We start from the raw sequence: 17432 nt of genomic DNA, 5'->3' as shown, positions 1-17432 counted from the left end.
TGAATATTAACGCATAAGTTTCCAAGGCTTTGCTAAGAAAAGACCAAATTTTAGACCAACATGGCAGGCTCAGGGGATTACACTGAGAGTCTTTTAAGTCTCAATGGTGAAGCTTCCTGGGGTGAACATGCAGAAGATTACTCCAGGGGAACTGATCTCTTTTTGGTTTGCTCTACCCGATCAACAATATTAAGAAATACAAATACTTCCTGATTCACTGCGCAATGAAAATAACTGTGAGGTGAATACGGTATTATGTCCACCATGATGTCCCTGCGGTTGGTAAAGTTATATAAGCAAAAGATTGGTTGTAACCTGCTATCTTAAATTTTTGTTTGTTTGCTTTGTACTCACCTTTCCCTGATGGGTGGCCTGTGTCATTATGCTTTGGAACTTAATATGATAGCCTTGAACTTCTGTAACATCTTTCCTCTTAAACGCTCAGTGTTTGGGGCCATTTTCAGTTTTTAAAAATAAGCTATTCTTCAATATGTTACTCTCTGGTTATTTTGCTCAACCTTATTTGCCTTAGGGAACCTCAGAGATTAAATCTTACCAAATCTTGAAGCTGCGGTGATTTGAACTGCTAGGTTTTTCTGCCTTAATTTCCCCTCTGTGAGTTCAAGAGGTCAGACATAGTCTGAGGCAACACTTAAGGAGTCTGTGTCTTGAAAAAGCAATTGGATTAGTTGGGTTGAATCTCTTTCTTTTTTTTCCACATTGAAATGATGGGGTGGGAGAGTGTCAAGATGAGGTTTAAATTGATTTATTTGGTAGATGAAATGCACCAAAGCTGAAGGGAAAATGCCTTCTCATTAGTTACTAAGCTGCACCTGTGAGTTCATGATGACGCCAGGAGTGGACCTGAAAGCTTTTCTTCATTTAATTCTCACATACATAAATATTACAAATTGATTACAATAATGTGTAAGATGTATGCCCAAGCAATTTAAGGGAGTTAAAAAAAAATCAAGGATGTTGCAGTTTGTCTTCTACTCGACTACATCATTACTTTTAACAACTTCTTATTGCAGGCACATGCACTATTTAATTTATTACGCCTCACGTTTCACCGACTGGGGAGCTAAGGATTCAGGATATTGTGGTCTGCTCCAAAGCTTTCATGGACTTTCACCTTCCAGGATTAGGTGTGACACAGTCCCCAAACTTTTGCTCTGCTATGTGTCCACCAAGAACCGTTTTCAATTAAAGTGGCTCCTAAGATTGTCGGAAAAACTAACGGGCAACCCGTTAAAACTAGAATTTCAGATAAACAACGAGTACATTTTTAGCACACATATTTTCCATGCACTAGCTGGGATATACTTCTCTTTGGGACATACTTACGCTAAAAATATATTTCTTGTTTATCTGAAACTCTAATTTAACTGGCAGGTCATGCCGTTTTATTTGTTAAATCTGGAAACCCTACTCGCTTCTCTTTGGATTGAGCCTGTTGGACTTCAGGAATATCCAGTGGTGACTGTTAGGCCTCAGTCCAAAGGAATCTTGGAGAAAAGTTATTTGGCCTCTCTACCAGAGAGCAATTAAGAGCAATTTATATTCTCTGAGTAAAAGACAATTTAGAACCTAAGACTTCATTTTGTGAGGAAAAGCTATGGTCCAAAGCCATTGTCCTGTTTCCCTAAGATGGGCGAGACAATCACTTAGAGGGATTTCTCTGTCGGCCCTGGGACTAATTTTATCATGTGCAAAATGAACAAACCAAGCAAATCACAACACGTCTCTTTTTTCTTTTAAATCTTCTTGGGTCTGGGTTACGGTTGAACTTTTTATAGAATCTGCTTTCCGTTTGCTCTGGGGTCAGAGATCCGTCCTACGGGTAGCTGCACTATTAGAACATTCACCTGTGTGAATGCTTTTGCATCCTGAAGTACCTTAGTTACACCTGAGCCCAGTTAATATAAAGCTTAGCACGCAAAGGCTTCTGCCTCATCACTTGCTTTCCTTCCTCCTGGCTGTTGGGGCTTCTGGAGACCGTCTGGCTTGTTTGGAGATTTAGCTAAGGGGCTTGGTGGTTTCTCCTCATTGTGACAAGGATACACTTGTCACATCATGGAAAAGGAGGTATCGTGAAGAAGCAGGGAAAGACTTGGAATAATGTCATCTACTTTCTTTTTTTGCCTTGTATTGTTGAAGACTACTAACTTGAGGTATTTGTTGTTGCAGAATCGTGAATATGACTGGGGAGTGACAGTCGCCCATCTTTCGCACCCAGAGAACTGTCCTCGGGATCTACAGAGAGGTTGGTTCAGATCGCCTTTTAAACTTCTTGATATTCTCGTTAGAATTTACCTTTGGTAATTCCCTTGGTAACCAGTCTTATCTGGCTTTTGGAGTATTTATTTCCATTAACCACTTTGATCCATGGTAACAATTTCTTGCCAGGCAAAGCTCAGAGGAAAGTATGGGGGTGGTTGTGCCATTTTATGTTGAAGTATCTCCTAAAGCAATGTGGTTTTGGGGGCTACCCAGCTTTGACTCTGTTGAAAAAGGTGGGGAATTGAGTTGTTGCTGGTACAGTGAAGAAGGGATACTGAGGGAGGCATTTTGTGTTCAGAGCTATGTGAGAAAATCTGAACTAAATTTTTCTTACAAGTCCCACGTAGTGATAATAAACAGTTTAACATTAGAAGGACCGCGGGCTTCATATTATTGGACTCAACTGGAAGTGAAACAGGAAATCGATTTCTCACTCTGGAGGATTTTGGTTTCCAACCATGATACTCGGGCGGTCCTAAATGGGATTTAGAATTGTAAATTTTCCTGGTTTTAGCATATCCTACGAAATCCTAAACTCCACTGATATCCGTGTGTTTTTCTCAATTATTACATTTTTTCCAGGGTGAGATATGCAAAGATAATAACATCTGAAATCTGGGCTTTCTATGTTTGGTGTTGGGAATGGGAGGGCTTGAAAGGCTTTAGATCAGATGTTGGCAAACTTCTTCTGTAAAAGGACCAGATAGTGAATATTCTAGGCTTTGTGGCCCTTATGGTTTCTTGCACTCACTTCTGCCATTGTAGAAGGAAAGCAGTTTTAGACAAGATGTAAATGAATTAAGGACGCTGAGATCTAATGTTGACGGTCACACGTGTCCTGAATTTTTTTTTTGTTTCATGGTTTTTATTATTATTATTATTATTATTATTATTTATTTTAGCATTCATTCATTTTTTGAGAGACCGAGCATGAGCAGAGGAGGGGCAGAAAGAATGGGTGACGGAGGATTTGAAGCAGGCTCCAGGTCTGAGCTTTCAGGACAGCGCCCAATGTGAGGCTCAAACTCAGGAACTAAGAGATGATGACCTGGGCTGAATTTGGACGCTTAACTGACTGAGCCACCCAGGTGCCCCTAATGTTTTTTGTTTTTGGCTAGATTTGGCCTTAGGTTGTAGTTTGCCTGCCCCTGCTTTAGATTGCTACAAGGCCAGTCTCCTGTGAATCTCTGCTTAGTTTGTACTCATTAACATTGCAGAAACCTTAGGCTATGCTTGTGTTCAAGTAATGGTTTCCCAAAGAGAACTGAGCCCATGGCAGGGCCAGTTGTCCATCAGAGAGTCTGACAACATATCTTCACCTATGCCTTGTGCTAGAAGGAAGGAACATCCAATATTCCAGACCCCGGGAGCATCTTGGCTGTTCTTTGGTCCCAGCCCGTGGCCTGTCGTCTTTCACCCACATTTAGCTTTGTTTTAGCTTTGTTTTAGCTCTTAGATGAGTTAGCGCAATGTTACGGAGTTGTCAGCTTGGTAGCTGCTTTTCAACATAGCAGGAGGTCGTAAGTCAGAAGGTTTCTTTATATATTGTTTCTCTGTGATGAAAGCGTTTGATTCCAAACACTTGGCAAGGATTGTTTAAACCTAGATATGCTTCAACATAGGCAATCTCAAGTGTAAGAAACTAAAAAACCTATGGACCTCCCATCTTTTATGCTCTGCATATAACTAAATGGACAAATCAACTGGGGCATGATAAATGAACCATAAGAATTCTTGACTAAAGAAGTAATTGCAAGCAGTTCTTAAATGTTCTCTTAATACCACTGCAAGCCTTCTCTACTCCTTGGATATTGAAAATAAGACTATATGTAAAAATTGAAAGCATCCCTTCCTTGTGTGAATTAGCAATGTGCTGTGTGACCTTAGATAAGTTACTTCACTTCTCTGTACCTGAGTTAAGTAAAATGAGGAACTTGAGCTGGTTGATTTCAAAGGACTTCCTGTGTATACTTAGATAAGATAGTATAGGGTGTAAGCTTTTAATCACCAGGAAGCAGAGAATTATTTTCTTAGCATGGTGATGGGGACTTGAAATTCTCCACAAATAGTATATTCAAGTCCTAACCCCCTAGTACCTCAAAATGTGACTGTATTTGGAGACTGGACTTCTAAAGAGGTGATAAAGGTTAAGTGGGGTTACATGGGTGGGCTCTAATCCAGGTGACAGTATTTGGAGAAAGGTCTTCAAAGAGGTGATTAACTGAGACCAAGAGGTGGGGCCCTAATCCGGTAAAGTTGGTCTTGTATTAGAAGAGATCCTAGAGGGCACCTGGGTGGATCAATGGGGAACGGTGCGTATCTGACTCTTGATTTCGGCTCAGGTCATGATCTCCCCTTTCCTGAGATTGAACAGCACGTTGGGCTCTGTGCTGACCGAGTGGACCCTACCTGGGATTCTCTGTTCCTTCCCTGCTCACACATGCGTGCTCTACTTCTCAATATAAATTAATAAGCTTAAAAAAGTACTAGGGGTGTTCTAGGACAGAGTAAAGGCCCTGTGAGGACACAGTGAGAAGAAAGGAACTTACTTTAAAGTTTATTTTTGAAACAGAGTGCCAGCTGGGGAGGGGCAGAGACGGGAAGACATAGAACCTGAAGCAGGGTCCAGGCTCTGAGCTGTCAGCACAGAGCCCGACATGGGGCTCAAACCCATGAACCAGGAGATCATGACCTGAGCCCAAGTCAGATGCTTAACCGACTGGGCCCCTCTGGCATCCCTAGAAGAAAGGAATTTCCAAACCCAAGAGAGTGGCCTCAGGGAGAAACCAGAACTCTTAATGCCTTGATGTTCCAGCCTTTAGAACTTTCAGAATTGTATCTCTTGAGGTGGCCCAGTCCGTGGTATTCGGTCAGGACAGCCTTAGAAAACTGCTACCCATGGTGTCACAAAGGATGTGTGTGTGGCAGCATCCGCATGGAGCAGAAAACAGCGTGAACTGGTTCCCTCCCTGTTCCTTGTTCCACCTAACTCCCGGTCGGGAGTAGGATTTGAAAGCAGAAGTGATTGGACTGTGTTGACCTGATGGGTGGTATTTGGAGAGAATGCTCCGTGTTCTGGCCATCAATGAAAGATGAAATGTTAGTCTGTTGTGAGTGTATTTTTCATCTGTCTTAGAATTCAGGCTGAAACTTACTTCTGTTTTTTTTGTTTTGTTTTTTTTTTGTTTTTTGTTGTTTGTTTGTTTGTTTGTTTTGCTAAATACTCCTTTCGTACCATTACTGATCTGGAGAAGCCATTCCCAAGTGTTAGTCTGTCTCTTCCATACTTTGCAGTCATAGAGGACCTCAAGGTTCTTTTACATAAGGGTTTTGGCCACAGATGTTTACCATATTAGAAACTAAAAAGAAATGTGCTGCTTCATCTAAAATAAGCCTATGATGCTAACATAAATAACGTTTATTATGAAAAAGAATTTTCCCAAAGCAAAAACAGAAGCGTAACCTTTCCTCCAGTTTTATAAGTTTCCTTAGCGTCTGGCTTAGTAGAAGGTAGCTGGATTTCGCATATCTGCTTCTGCTTTTAAGCTGTTGGGATGTCAGCTATTACAATGGGTTCCGGAGAACTGCAACATAGACGAGAGAGTGAAAAAGGCAGGTGACACCCTAGGATTAGGAGGAAGGTCCTTGTGATTTCATGGATGTCCAGCACCGCCCCATCAGGACTTGATTAGATGAATCTGAGAACCTCTGGTAAGGCAGTATACAGAGGGAAAGGTGACTTAGGGTTTCTGTACTAAAACTTGATCACCTGCCCTGTTGACCAGGCATAGACTTCTCACTGTGGTTGCCTTTGTAAGATTGTGACCTAAGGGGCACATGGGAGGCTCAGTTGGTTAAGCAACTGACTTGTCTCAGGTCAGGATCTTGCCATCTGTGAGTTGGAGCCCCACAACAGGCTCTGTGCCGAGAGCCGGAACCTGCTTCAGGTTCTGTGTCCCCCGTCTGCCCCCCTCTGGCTTGTGCTCTCTTTCAAACAATAAACATAAAAAAATAAAGTGTGACCTAAAAATGGTTGTCAGCTGGACACCTTTAAAAATGTAAGTGGACATCTCAAAATCAACACTATTACCTGTGCAGGACACAGACTGCTCAACTTAAAAGTGTGGCTGCAAATAAGAGAAATGAAGGCAGAGAGGAACTGTCAGTTGTGACCCAGTTTGCCTATAAGATGTGGGGGGGGCTATTTTTGTTTTTTGAAGTCTGGCCATAGATTTGTATTCATAGGATCTGTCTCCACCAGTCATGTGTTTGAGAGCTACTGAAGACTGTAGTGATTAAAAAATAAAAGGCAAAGAAAGAAAGCTGTTGGGCTTTTCATCTTCCAAATGAGGAAATGTCCAAACAGGTTAGATGCAGGGGTACCCAGCTAGGAAAGGTAATACAGCCAAGTCTCCATTTGTGAGACGCCCCCTCCCCGCCCAACCACGGTTGCATAGGAGCAGCTCCCACACCAAGCTTGACGAGGATTCCCCCCAAGATTTTGGTCCTTTAACTCCATCGATGAACCAACTGAGCTAACCAGCCACAGATGTTTTGTTGATAACCAGAGGAATTCATGTGAGGTTGGTGATGACATTTCCCTGTCTATAAAATGCTGATAGTTAAACAGGGATACTGTGCACAGCACTTGGAATCTCTGTCTTGAGAGGCAGTTCTTAAGTGTAATGGCTTAATGGTCATTTAGCATGATGGGCCTTCGGAGTGTAATCTCATTTGCCAGCCAGTTAAAATGAACACTTCTCCGTGGGAAGTCAAAGATCATGTCAGCATAACTTGGGTTAGGTGAAGGAGCCCATCAAGAAGTGAAGGCTAAAATAGAGAAGAGAGAATAAAGTCGCTTGTATGCCTAGTCTGTTCATAAATCCAGTGTAATTAAAGAAGACCACGAATTCCTTCTAAATGGAGGGGGGGGGGTGGGGAGAGACGTACTCTGAATTGATGAAAAGTTTGACTTCCTCTTAAAGGATACTTGATTACTTTGTCTGTTCTCAGGTCCTCAACGTAATCCCTTTCTCACCTAATTTGTTGATGAGGTGGAGGTTAGTAAAAACACAAACGAAACAACAAAAAAGCCGGACTTGGTGCCCCCACTGAAGTTTGTGTCTCTGTTCTTGCTGTTGATGTGTAGGGAAGGAGGTGCCCTTCCTGGTGCATAAGGCCAGTCCTGTATCCTTAGGCTCTTCCTGTGACCCCTTCCCGATTCTTCAGGGACCTCTTCAAGTTACCCCTCTTTGTCCTATTCTCTTGAATCTGTCTCTGCTCGTGGATTTTGTTTTTTTCCTTCCCTTAGATGAAAACATTCCCTCATTGTTTGGGGGGTGGGGGGCGGCTGGGTGGCTCAGTCAGGTAAGTGTCCAAGTCTTTTTTTTTTTTTTTTTTTTTTTATTAAAAAAATTTTTTTTTCAACGTTTATTTTTGGGACAGAGAGAGACAGAGCATGAACGGGGGAGGGTCAGAGAGAGAGGGAGACACAGAATCGGAAACAGGCTCCAGGCTCTGAGCCATCAGCCCAGAGCCTGACGCGGGGCTCGAACTCCCGGACCGCGAGATCGTGACCTGGCTGAAGTCGGACGCTTAACCGACTGCGCCACCCAGGCGCCCCTTAAGTGTCCAAGTCTTGATTTTGGCTCAGGCCACAATCTCCTGGTTTGCAGGATTGAGCCCTGAATCAGGCTCCCTGCTGTCAGTACAGAGCCTGCTTCAAATCCTTGGTCTCTCTTTCTCTCTGCTCCTTCCCTGGCTCAGGCTTGCTTGTGCATGCTTTCTCTCTCTCAAAAATAATAAACCTTGAAAGAAGAGCTTCAAAAAAAATTACCTTGCTGTTTTACTGATTTCACCCTCTCCGCATAACTTTGAGGTATGCACATGGTCACTGGTGATGCCCTGACCGCTCCTGTGCTAGCTCCTGCTCTACGCTCGTGGCCCCACAGGGGCTGGAACTGGTCACGTCCACATTCTGGGCTGTGTGGTCAGGCTCACCATGTTTCTTGGTGTTTGTTCTTCCTTAACTGGTCAGTATTGGTTTTCCACCCCACTTGCTCATGCTCCATGTGCACGATGGGCAATGTCACCTGTGCCCACCTTTTCATAAGCATTTTACCCTGCCTTTAAATCTATACCTACAGCCCTGCTAATTTTTTAAAGCTCCAGTCAGATACTCAATTGAAAATTGTCCAGGTCTATCTCAAACTCTCCATCTCACAGCCAGCCTTAGTTTACCTTTCAACCTTGTCCTTCTTTATTGCCGGTCACTACTGCTGTCATCAACCTCCTAGGGCAAGGGTCCGTGAACCAATAGCCAGTTGGCCACATCCAGCCCGGATGTAGTTCTGGAAATGGGTATGGATGTGTTCCAGGAAATCATTTTCTAACCTTTTTGAGGGAACCTAGTGACTTGCAAAACCAAAGATTATATCTGACCCTTTACAAAAGGAGTTTGCCAACTCCTATCCCAAAATGGCCAAGTCATTTGAAGAGCTTGAGAAGACCCATTGGTGGGTACTATCTCAAGGGTCAGAGACTGGAGAATTGGCATTTCCAGCATGTTCCCAGGTGAAATGCTGGTCCAGGAGCCACCCTTTAAACAAACGGAGAACGTTGTTCTCAGTTACATTGTCATTCACTTCGATCTCCCAAATGAGCTTAAATTTCTCAAGCCTATTCACTGAAAGAAGTTTTCAGAAATCTATCTATAGCATGGCGAGACTTCCTTTTACAGGTAAGTGCATCCCCTGGAACAAGTTATGGACCCCAAGGAAAGGAAAAAGATAGAAACCGCAATAATTAACAGCATGAGCTATCGTTTTTTTGTATCAAGCACTTGGCAGTGTTAACTCCCTGTTCATACTGACCCGGTGTGGTAGGAACTTGTATTATTCCCATTTTCCAGATGAGCAGACTGAGATTCAATGACCAGGTCATGGAAGAGGAAGGGATAGTAACATCAGTCCGAATCCAAGCATTTGGCTGCAGAGCCAGATTCAGAGTTCCAGTGAATCTCTTTATAGCCCGTCCCTCAACCCCTGCCCTGATCTTATTTTTGTTACAGTATTAATTTAATAGGTACAGTCATAAACCTAGATCTACTTTACTGTGCTAATAGTTCCTATACGAGTATAAAACCAAACCGAAGTGAACACAAAGACACAATTCGAATAAAATCTAAGTTAACACTAAATTGATATTCCACATGATGCTGAATATTTTCCTGGCTATTAATTGTCTTTTGCCACATGAATTAGTATGTTCGCTACAGCGAGGCTCTTGTGAGTTCAACCTAACTGCAGCCTGAGGCATGTTCTGTTATTACATTTCTTTTTCAAACTCCTGTGAAACCATTTTTATGCAACAATAGAATGATAATTTGCCTGAATATGTCATACAAATAGTACGTTGACCTCATTTCCCCTCATTAAACTTTCTAGATACTAAGATTTGCCACCCACGCTGCCATCCGGAAAGCAATGGCTCTGAATCCCATGGGGATCCTGGGCTCTCGGGTAGTGAGCCCTTGGCGGTCGTTTGAGGAACCCTGAAGTGGAGCTCCCAGGCGGACAAAGTTCTTCACGCTAGATCCTAGCACATCCCTCCTGATTGCCTCTTAACTTTTTATCCCTTCTATTTCATCACTACTAAACTGTATGTAAGCGTAGGCATTCAGTGAGTTGCCTCATTCCTTCAGGCCTCCGTACGAACCGATCCTCTGAAGGACTTTTCCAGTCCTCAAACCCACCTCTCAAATCCACCGTACTCCCAAACCCTGTTCACCTTTAAAATTCTGCTTGAGCGTAGACCTCTCCTAAACCATCGCAGTGACCCGTATGCGGTGACACAAGCTAATGACTTGATCATGTCCGGTGAGGCCCTTGTGAGCGGTCTCCTGCCATATACCGTGCGGTTCAAGGTCCGCTCCACAGTGTCACAGCAAGGTTTAAGAAACCGGCTTGGTGGGAGAAGGGAACCCTTAAGAAGCCGGAATCAGCAAGAGAGGAGGTTATGAGGGCCTCCCCCACTTTCCCTCAGCCATCAAGCTGGGCTGCCGGGTCACAGTACCTGCCGGCCTCACACTGTGGGTTTAGGTTTCAAATGTAAAGTATCCTTCCCTTTTTGCTCTTCCTTTTCTAGAGGAAGCTTCGGGGAGCATCTTGCTCACTGGAGGAATAATCGGACATGTTTGGCAGCAGGCTGACTGGACCTCTGAGTAGCAGCTATTGAGATTTGTCCTGGAAAGCCCACTGCCCGGCACCTGGATACCTTAAAACCCGTGGGAAGCTGCCTATCCCTCCCGCGGGAGGAAGGGAACATGATGAGGTTGGGCCATTGGTCCCAATGGAAGCCAACTTGGGGTGCAGTCCCTTTAATGGCCAAAGGGGGGAACTGGCTCGATGTGCAGGCAACTCAGAATTACACCTCCGTGTCCTTTTCAGATAGGTTTGCTCGCTCCTCTGCCCTCTTAGCGTCCAGGTCCTGTCGAGTCTTCAGTGGCCCATTAAGTTGAAAAAGCAACTTTGGATTTTCTTCTAAGAAAAAATGTACAGCAGTAACAAAAGAATGTGTAGCAGTCTGGGATTTTTCTGTTGACTACCATTGAAATCAAAGTGAGCACCAGGCAGATTTCCAAGTCCTGTGTCAAATAATGATGCCCTATTGAGGGTGAGTAGTCACGGTGAGATTACAGGCGCCTGTGGAAGGGATCAGAGATTGACGACTCGTCTCTACCGAGGAAAGTGCAATTCCACGTCTCTGGATGGGTTGGGGAGAAAACAGGGCTTGATAGGTGTTTTGTAAGAACTATCAAATTAAAATAATTTTGCTGGGCCATGTTAGCACTGAAAATTCAATCTTTTCGATGATGATTCAATAACAGTATAAAATGCATGTGTTATGCATGGGTGTTAGTCTCTTTTAAAATAGCGTCCGAGGGGCGCCTGGGTGGCGCAGTCGGTTAAGCGTCCGACTTCAGCCAGGTCACGATCTCGCGGTCCGTGAGTTCGAGCCCCGCGTCAGGCTCTGGGCTGATGGCTCAGAGCCTGGAGCCTGTTTCCGATTCTGTGTCTCCCTCTCTCTCTGCCCCTCCCCCGTTCATGCTCTGTCTCTCTCTGTCCCAAAAATAAATAAACGTTGAAAAAAAATTTTAAAATAGCGTCCGATAATGTTGGGATGTTGAAAATTGAGGGTTTTGAAATGAAAATAATTCATTGAATAGACAAGAATAGGAGACGCTTCAGAAACTCATCTATAACAAATGATAGCATACTTAGTGTTTGATCCACTTAAAAAAAAATTTTTTTTTAATGTTTATTTTTGAAAGAGAGCACGAGCTGAGGAGGTGCAGAGAGAGGGAGACACAGAATCAGAAGCAGGGCCCAGGCCCTGAGCTGTCAGCACAGAGCCTGATGCGGGGCATGAACTCACGAACTGTGAGATGATGACCTGAGCTGAAGTTGGACACTTAAACTGACGGAGCCATCCAGGCACCCCCCTTATTTAATCCACTTTTAAGGCTGATAAGCCTTTAAAAAAGTAAGTCACTGTCAAAATGTTTCGTATGTTACCACCACTTGTGGCTACTTTCCATTTGTATTTTCTGTGACACAAGAAATGAACATTCAAGATCTCCCTTTTGTCCAAAAATCTGAGTAATTCTTTGTATCTTGAAGCTTGTTTGAGAGAGTGCTAGCACGTGTGCGTGAACATGCAAGCAGGGGAGGATCAGACAGAGAGAGAGAGAGAGAGAGAGAGAGAGAAAGAGAGGAGATAGAATCACAAGCAGCCTCTGTTCTCTTAGCACGGAGACCTATGTGGGGCTCCAACTCATGAGCCGAGAGATCGTGCCCTGAGCCAAAATCCAGAGTTAGATGCTTAACCAACTGAGCCACCCAGGCACCCCTCTGAATAATTCTTAATATGGTAGAGTCCTTTATTCCTTTATTCACTTGAGGTGTTGTTTTAAATGGTTTATTGTGAATGTATACTTAAAATCACAAATTGTAATTAATTGCATATGAGTTTTTTCACGATACTTATGAATCTGATGGACTGTATCATTTGTGTGCATTTTTATATACTGGAAAAATCTTAGAGGAGGCACAGAATGCATATATGGAGTTCAGAATATATGTGAAACCAATGTAAACCAACTACAGGGCTTTATGATCCTTATAACATCTAGTTTAATGCTTCCTTTCTTTTAATTAGGTAACAATAACCCTCTCAACATCAAAATTTTGACAAAGGGAAAAATATAAATCTGAATCACTCAAAAAAGATTCCAGCTTTCTAGAATGTACACATACGTGTTAATGCTCTCCCTCTAAATTACCATTGTGTAAGCATATCAGGCAATAGTTCTCTAAACCTGTTGCCTATCCTTAAATATCAGAAGTTATTTTTTCATATCAAGATAATCATCTATTAAATGGATGTATATTAGCATATACTATTCTTTTTTGTAGACCTAAAAATACTTCTAATTTTTTTTTATCTTCTATGAAAAAAACATAGTATGTGTTGATCATGATTATTCTTCTAGAATGGCCTTTTACAAATGGAACCAGGGGATCACTAAGTCAAAGAGGAGCTTCATTCGTTTGGCCACGTAGTTTTCAGAGAAGGTGAATGAATTTACATTGCTTTTAGTGTATTAAATTATTCATTTTACTACTTTGCCAGTGTAAAATTTTATAGTTCTTAAAAATGCCATTTGGTAAGCCATCTTTGCCGTCGGTGAGATACTCTGTCATTGTGTCTATTTCTGGTTTTCTGTATTTGGCTCCATAGATGGATCTGTTGGTTCATTAATTACTATAATTTATAACCTTTAATAATTGAGGTTCCAATACCTCATTATTCTTGTCCGAATTTTCATGGCTAGGCAAACCTGCCTACTCTTTCTTACTTTAAAATGTGATTCAAATTTGAATAGTTCAGGGAGAATTGTTAAAATTGTGGTGTTCAGTTTTTCCGACCCAGAGTAGATTGGCCTTTCTACTTACCTTGATAGCTGTCTATATATTTTTTTCATGTTTGAAACCTGGTGACTTTACCAAGATAGGCCTTCTTATTACTTAAAACATGCCCCTCTACCTGCTAGGACATGGTATAGATACTTTTCATTTGTTGGTTTAGACCTTCCTTTATTTCAGAAAAAAATCTTTTGAATATTACTGTTACTCCTTAAGAATATATTGATAATTTTAGGGAAGCCTGGGTGGCTTAGTCGGGTAAGTGATCAACTTTGGCTCAGGTCATGATCTCACAGTTGGTGAGTTCGAGCCCCGTTTTGGGCTCTGTGCTGACTGCTCAGAGCCTGGAGCCTGCTTCTGATTCTGTCTCTCTCTCTCTGTGTCTCTCTCTCTCTCTCTCTCTCTCTCCCCCTCGCCTGCTCATACTCTCTCTCAAAAATAAATGTTAAAAAGAAATTAAGAATCAGTTTATAATTTTAGTAATTAAAATATATTTGCATTTCTTGTATAAACCTGATTTAGACCTCAGTTAAGTTTTTCTCCCATTTTATTTTTAAGTTTATGTTGACAGAGGGTGGGGGAGGGAGGGGCAGACATAGGGAGAGGGAGAGTGGGGGGAGAGGGGGAGAGAGAGGAGAATCCTAAGCAGGCTCCATGCTGTCAGCGCAGAGACCCGCTTGGGACTCCATGTCACGAACCAGGAGATCTGAGTGGAAACCGAGTCAGATGCTTTACAAACTGAGCCTCCCTGGTTCCCCTGTATCTCTCCATTTTAATGTATAAATTTGATTTTGCTGTTTTTCTTGGTCTGGTTTTTAAGTGGCTGATTGCTTTTTACTATGCTTGTCTGTTAAGTCTGATTTTTACCTTTTTAATAGTTTTGGTTTTTTTTCACTTCCATTCTCTTCTGAGCTAGGCTTGATACATTTTCTCAAGATTTCTGTTGCCTGAGGTTTCTTCAAAATCTTGCATCCATATTTGTACTCCTGTTTCAGAGATGCTATTTGCTCTTTAATTGCTTTGAGATAATGGAGAGTTTTATCTAAGACGGTCTTTTGGCTTTGTACAATAAATGTATATGTAAAAATTTTTCAGAAGATTCTTTATAGTCAGAAATTTTGTGAAAGAATATGTAACAAGTAATAAAATGAAAAAATCTTTATGTTCTATAAATATAAAAAAAAAATACTAGCAAAACAATAAAATCCAATAATAATGGAATGTCAAAAAATAATCAAATAGCAAAATACATAGTCCTAGACCAAACTACTCTCGTGTCTACACTCAAAGAACCAGAATGTTAAAAACAAAAAATAAAATAAAAACACCAGAATGTTATTACCTATGAAGTGTGAAGATTCCTGTGTACTTTTTCACTATCTCTCTTCCTAACAGAGCCTTAGCCACGTCCTGAGCTGTGTATTCTTCCCTTGTTTAAGATTCTGTCATTTGTATGTCAGAATAACCTATTGGACATATGAGTGTTTCTCTTCTTTTACATATTCACCAACACTTTGTATTAAACTTTATTTTTCTATATATGATTGGTTTAGGAAAATATTTTATTGTGGTTATAGTTAGCATTTCCCTAACCTACTAAAGATGTCTATTATTAGTAGCTTATTGATTGTAATGCATTCTAATTTTCTTTGACTTCAAGGAAATAAAAGTATTTTATTTTCTACAAACATCTTAATTTTGCCTTTCACATCATTCATTTGGAAGTTACTTCTGCAGATGGTGTGAGGTGGGGATTTTCTTTTTCTTTTTTTTTTTTTTTTTTTTGGGAAGCCAGTTGTTCCATAAGTATTTTTTCATTCATCTTTATCTCAATGATAAATACCATTTGTATCATAAATCAGATTTCTGTGTGTGTTTATTTCTGGCTCTGAGTTCTCAGAACTTATAAACGTGTATTTATATAAACTATTCTTTGTAAGTTTATATTAATACTGTTTAATTTCTTTATACTGTTGATTTGATAGGTTAAGCCTCCTACACTATACTTCTTCAGGATTGTTTTGGTGTTTTTCTTTGCTTCTTGTAACTTTGAGAATCAGCTTGTCAAGTTTCATGACAAACTCGGTAGAGATTTTTATTGGAATAGTTTAGCTGAAATCAGTTGAGACAGATCTATATTGATAATATATTCATAAATAGGGTATTCTCATTTATGACTCATTAAAGGGTGTTTAAAAACTTACATTCTACGTGGAAGTAACAAATTGTTTGACTTATTGTAGATACATTAATATTGCAAATGATAACTTTTAAAAAGTGTATTCTGCAAATTCACAGCATATAATTTTTATATCCAGAAAATTTTAGAAACTCATCAATTTTAATGTTTGTAGCTTCTTTGGTATAACATTATCTGTGATTCTTGTTCGCCTTTCTCTATCTTCTTACACTATATGCATACATGTAGGAGGTGGTGAGGCGTGGCTGAATGTATCTGACAGTACTGATTAAAACCTCTAGGACAGGGGCACCTGGGTGGCTCAGCCCATTAAGCGTCTGACTTCAGGTCATGATCTCCCGGTTCCTGAGTTTGAGCCCTGTGTCAGGTTCTGTGCTGACAGCTTGGGGCCTGGAGCCTGCTTTGGAATCTGTGCCTCCCTCTCTGTCTACCCCTCCCCTGCTAATGCTCTGTCTCTGTTTCTCAAAAAGTAAACGTTAAAAAAAAATTAAACAAAAAAACCTAGGACAATTTTTAAGAGGACTCATCATGGGGGCCAGCCCTGCTTATTCCTATTAAAGTTTTTTAATGTTTTAATATATTTTTGAGACAGAGATAGCGTGTGCACGCGAGCAAGGGAGGGGTTGAGAGAGAAGACCCAGAATCTGAAGGAGGCTCCAGGCTCTGAGCTGTCAGCACAGAGCCCGAGTGGGGTTCGAACTCCTGAGCTGTGAGATGGAGACTTAAGTCGGATGTTGAATGCTTAACTGAGCCACCGAGGTGCCCCAACCTTATTCCTATTTTTTTAAGCAAATATTTTTAATCAGTTTCATGTGTTTTGTATAGTAACCATTTATTAGGCTAAGGAAGTTCATTTATGTATTCTTGATTTTCCCAAGGATTTTTATAAGTGTAGCTCGTTTTTATTTTAGGCCTTTTTAAAAAATCTGAGACAGTAATGTTTCTATAAATTTTTTGAGCTGAATGATCCATTTTCATCCTTCATGTGTAGGAGGGGAAGAAGGTAGAAGGGGAGAGAGAGGATCTTAAGCAGGGTCCATGTTCAGCATTGAGCCCAGTTGGGGGCTGGTTCCCACAACCCTGGGATCATGACCTGAGGCAAAATCGAGTCAGACACTGAACTGACGGAGCCATGCAGGTGCCCTGATCAGTCCCTCCTTTTTGATAAGAGTTCTTTCATTTGGCTGTCAAGACTCCCCTCCTCACCAACTCTCCCCTGAGTTTTTTCCCTTCTTGATCTTTCCTTTTCAGGTACTTTTCTAGTTATTTTGAGTGCCTTCGAAGTCAGTTCTTGGACTTCACCCCTTTACCAACATTGATTTTTCTAGACATTGTCTAGGTCTTTATGCTTCCCTCTCTAAGTTTATATCTCCTAATTCATCCCCCCTCCCAAACACTATACTTGAATATCCAGATAGAACTTATCACCTCTACTTGGATGACTAGTATTTTAATGTTGTGTTTTTTTTTTTTTTTTTTAATATTTGACAGAGAGAGAGAGACACAGAGAGACAGAGCATGAGCTGGGGAGGGTCAGAGAGAGAGGGAGACACAGAATCCAAAGCAAGCTCCAGGCTCTGAGCCATCAGCACAGAGCCCGATGCGGGGCTCAAACTCACAGACCGTGAGATCATGACCTGAGCTGAAGTCGGACACTCAACCGACTGAGCCACCCAGGCGCCCCAGGATGACTAGTATTTTATGTGTAACAAGTCTAAAACTGAGCTCCTAATCGCTTTTACACACCACACCTGCTCCATGCATGGCTTCTTGATGACTATTAGTGACTTGATTCCTCAAAACAATCAGACCAAGGAGCACCTGGGTCGCTCAGTTGGTTAAGCATCTACCTCTTGATCTCAGGGTCGTGAGTTCCAGCCCCATGTGGGGCTCCAAGCTGGGTGGTGAAGCCTGCTGAAGAAAGGAAACAAAGTCATACCAAGACCTTGCAACTATTTTACATC

General features: G+C 41.6%; 1 protein-coding gene across 6 annotated transcripts in view; it reads left to right on the top strand.

Annotated features, from left to right (window-relative positions):
• RARB (retinoic acid receptor beta) overlaps positions 1–17432 on the top strand; it is a 771365-nt gene that overhangs the window by 37713 nt on the left and 716220 nt on the right. For all 6 annotated transcript variants that reach the window (XM_086674190.1, XM_086674188.1, XM_086674193.1 and 3 more), the window contains exon 2: positions 2191–2266. The gene's annotated coding sequence lies outside the window, so the exon portion shown is untranslated. The remainder of the gene's footprint in view (positions 1–2190; positions 2267–17432) is intronic.

The sequence above is a fragment of the Puma concolor genome, chromosome C2 (assembly GCF_028749965.1).
Source record: "Puma concolor isolate L17-30 chromosome C2, mPumCon1.1.hap2, whole genome shotgun sequence".
NCBI classification, from domain to species: domain Eukaryota; kingdom Metazoa; phylum Chordata; class Mammalia; order Carnivora; family Felidae; genus Puma; species Puma concolor.
Note: the sequence above shows the minus strand (reverse complement) of the source record. Positions and strands in the feature narration are given on the sequence as shown.